The sequence below is a fragment of the Cupressus sempervirens genome, chromosome 7 (assembly GCF_028749045.1).
Source record: "Cupressus sempervirens isolate cs-2001-9-10 chromosome 7, ASM2874904v1, whole genome shotgun sequence".
Classification (NCBI taxonomy): domain Eukaryota; kingdom Viridiplantae; phylum Streptophyta; class Pinopsida; order Cupressales; family Cupressaceae; genus Cupressus; species Cupressus sempervirens.
This window is the reverse complement of record NC_143124.1, coordinates 139,609,400-139,613,829: the sequence shown is the minus strand read 5'-3', so window position 1 is coordinate 139,613,829 and position 4,430 is coordinate 139,609,400.

Genomic DNA, 4,430 nt, shown 5'->3' with positions numbered 1-4,430 from the left:
TTCCACATCTTGAATGCAGTGTCACAATCTTTGATGTCATCATATTCAACATAGCTGAGTGCAGAGGCAATCTCCAACATTACATGATTGTGCTCCTTCCTTTTGCTCAAATCATCTGTAGTAAGAGTTCTGGCTTGATTTACATATTCTATTGCAATTGATATTTGTGCATAGTAGCCTATTGATCCAAGGTGCAATTTCATCAAACTTTTCCATGCAGTGAAGTTATCTTTGTTGAGCTTGGGAACTTCTCTCTTGGACATCTTGATCTTCCTGCTTGTAGTACCTTGAAACTAAATCAGCATATGGCTATGATACCAATTGTTAGACATACTTTAGAATAATTGAGAGGGGGGGTGAATCAGTTATTCAAGTTCCAAATTGTCCAATTCAAACTTTTTCACAAGTGTAGTCATCCCATTTAATCATTCATTCATCAAACTTTAACATTCCTATTCAGCAAGTTACTGTAAATCAACATGCAAGCATAACACATAAAAGATCAACACATAAAACAGTTATTTATGTGAAAACCCAAGTTGGGAAAAACCACCAGTAACATGCTACTTAATTCTTACTCTTCTGAAGTGATGCCCTATGAAAGGCCTACCTTCTTAAAGGCTTACAACACACTATTAAATGTGACCTTGTTAGAAGTGGGCCTGGTTAGAGGACTTTACAAAATTCACTTGGAATACCACCCTGTTAAAGGATTTACAAATGGCTGTTAAACTAACCTAAGTCCATAGGATTTCCATATCTAATACATTTTCTAGAGAGTATTATAAAATCTTTGACCTGACTATAACATACAACTTAACTTGCAGATCTCAGATCACTCTTCAGCTCTTCACATTGCCTGGCTTTCAATCTTTGCAACTCTATCAGTTTTCCCTCCTTTCAAGCTTTGTCTCCTTGAGTATCCATGCTCAATGTACTAGTGAAATCATCTCTTCTTGACCACTTGTAGAAGTAGAGGTTATATGCTCTATTCTTCCTTCTCCTAGATGTCTTCTCCTTGACACCCTTCAAATCACTTCGCAACTTGGCACTCCAGTAGTAGCAACAACACTTACTTCTTGGTCAGTGACTCCTTAAAAGAAGTCTTGGATTTCTTTTCCTACTCAATTCTTCCCTCCTTTGATTTCAATTCATATGGATTAGGTAGGATTCATTGTATCTAACCCATATTTCATTTTCTCTAGAAACTTCTTGAATAATCTTTTTGAATTCGCCCAAAAATAGTTTACCTAGAATTCTTCGCCACTAGCTCATCATCCTTATCCTCTAACTAATTCACAAAGTTCAAGGCAACAACTATGTTGGCTTAGATTTGGTGAATCTTTGTCATTTAAAATAAAGTAGTAGCTCAGCACTATTGAAATACTAGTGCTCAACACATACTGTATTACTTGACATCAACTACATTTTTACTAATGTTCAGCACTTGAAATTCACTCGGCACCAAATAAGATTTTATGATGCTTGGCACCTGATACTTTGCTCAGCACTTGAACTTCACTCAACACCTGAAGATCACTTGGCACACACTAGATTTTTTTTGCTCAGCTCTAGTTGAGAATTTTCTCAGCTTCAACTAGCTTGCTCGACACCCACTAATGAACTTAGTTTAAGCTTCGCAATCAACCTTGTTACAACTTATTCCTCTAATGTTTCTAAGTGTGACCAACATCTGTATTTTTTAATATGTTATCAATACATCATTTAACCATTGTCTTAATTGATCCTTGCACTTTATTACAACATCATAACTCAACCTTTCCCTTAGGTGCTCTTGTTATATCTTGGTGATCAAATCCTCTTCATCAATCAACTAAGTGATAGAACTCAAGTCTTATAAGAAAATATCATTGCTACAAGTAGTAGGTTTGACATCAATGAGAAAACAATGATTGAAAACATTCTTTTAATAACAATCTTCCTTCTTTCCAACAATCTCCCTCTTTGATCTTCAACAATGAGCTTTTCAATCAGATTTCCAACATTTTGAGGAGATGGGTGATAAAAAATTGCAATGTTTCCAATCCGCATGTGTGTTGTTGAGGAGAAACCATGTGAAAACCAAAAACAATAAAATGGGCCCCAAGTTTGCAGCCCATATTTAAAAGTTTTTAGTTTTCCAAAGCGCGTGTGTGCATTAGCATGCATGCGGTTTGCAAAATTCAAAAAAACCTGTTATATGTCATGTTTTTGGCACCACAACTTGGTGCACTTACCCATTATACTACACACTTATACCTATAAGTAGTGAGGCATGTGTCTTGGTCATGTTGCATATCCCTTTCTGCCTTTGATATTGATTGCTTCTTCCTCTCAATAACTCCATTATGTTGTGGATTGTATGGAACAATCCACTCTCTCTTGATTCATTTCTTGGTACAAAACTCCTGGAAGTCATTTCCTTTGTACATTCCCTCATTCTAACCAAGGAACCTTTATCTTTCTTTGTATCAAGTTCTACATGAGAGCCTTAAACTCTTGGAAGTGATTGAAAACCTCATGCTTTGTCTTCAAGAAGTATATTGATGTCTTCTTAGACAAATCATCAATACAAGTAACATAGAACTCATATCATGTGAGAGACTTCTTTGACATTGGTCCTCATACATCTAAATGTGCTAGATCAAGAACACTCTCAGATCTTAGTGTCACTCCTTGGAAAATATTCTTTCACAAACTTCTCCAAAACACATCCCTTGCACACATCATCATGCTCTATGTTCACCTTTGTAACACTAGTCACTATCTTAGGAAGCAATTTAAGTGCTCCATGATTAATACAATCCATCATCTTATGCCACATCACTCCAAGATCTTTGGGACTACTGTTGCTCATGAGTGCCTTAGGTTTATCAAACTATAGCCTATAAAGACAACTTCTCCTAACGCCAATAGCTATGGGTGATTTCCAATCCTTATGCTTAATCAACACATGTGCCCTTCTAAAGAGTACATTATACCCTTTATCCTTACGCTTGATCAACACATGTGTCCCTCAAAAGGGTACATTATACCCTTTATCCTTAAAGATAAATAATAAAATCAGATTCATACCTAACCCTAACACATAAAGCACATCATGAAGTGGAATTATCTTTCCATTCTCTCTATGAAATTCAACATTCCTTTTCCTAATTGGGTTATGTTAAATACAAGTTCTCTATAGAAATATGGATACTTGTTTTCTTCTCATAATTGGAGAATTACTCTCCAACTCCTCTCATATGAAATGAAACCCCACTATTTATACACCAAACACATTGTGAGGTTGAGCTAACCATACAAGCTATGAGTGCAAACTCATCTTCTATTCCACTAGATAGCTCTTTTTCATGTTTTGAAGCTACCACCTTCTTCTTTCCCTTCTTCTTTTATAGACAATCATTGACATAGTAGCCAAATTGATAACAACCAAAGCACTTGATCTTAGATATGTCCCTCTTCTTCTTCTTCTTCTTTTTACTTTGTGAATTTGGTCATTTGCTAGACCCCTTCTTTGTTTTCCATTTCTTGCTAAGGTGATGTTTTCTTGTTCCACCTTAGTTTTTAGACTCTTGTTGGCCCCATAGACAAGGTTTAGTCTAAAATCCTCTTGAGTGAAAGCAATCCATAGTCAATCCCAACTTGATAAGGTGGCTCATCCACTAAAAACTTGAACAAAGACATCCCATTGCTTAGCAAACCCATTTAGGGCTATTCAAACTAGCTCATCATCATTTGGGTTATCTCCAACAACTGCTAACTCATCCTTGACAACTCTAAGTCTAGTGAAGTAACTTGTGATGTCTTCACCCTTGTTTATCTAGGTATTCTTCAACTTTTCCCCAAGAATCATTTCCCTATTGGTGGTAGCATTTGGGTACAAATTCATAATGGCATCCCACATTTTTGTTGTTGTATCTAGCTTTGAGATGTGTGAAACAATATGGTCCTTGATTCCATCAAGGATTATCCTCCTTGCCTTGGCATCATCCTTATATGATGTAAGATGTGTTGCATTTGTAGATACAACTACAACAATAGTAACATAATTCTTGATACCATTCTCTTCCAACAATAAAGAAAGTCTAACCTTCCAAACACCAAAGTTTGAGGCACCATCCAATCGGTATTGATTTCTCAAACTTGTTGAAGCCATCTCAAGGGATAAAATAAATAATAATTCTAAAGAGGTCACACTAGGTTTTATAAACCCTTGGTTTTCTTTTCTAGTGAAAATATTTTCTACCCTCAATATTTCTTTGATATCATGTGAAAATTATTATTGTAGACACTAATTATTAATCTCCAAGATCTTATAAAGATTATTTAATTGTCAAAAATTAGTTCACAACTAATATTGAAAATAAGACAACTACAACTTCGCCAATAAAAAATCAAAAAGAAATATGCAACACAATAGCACGATA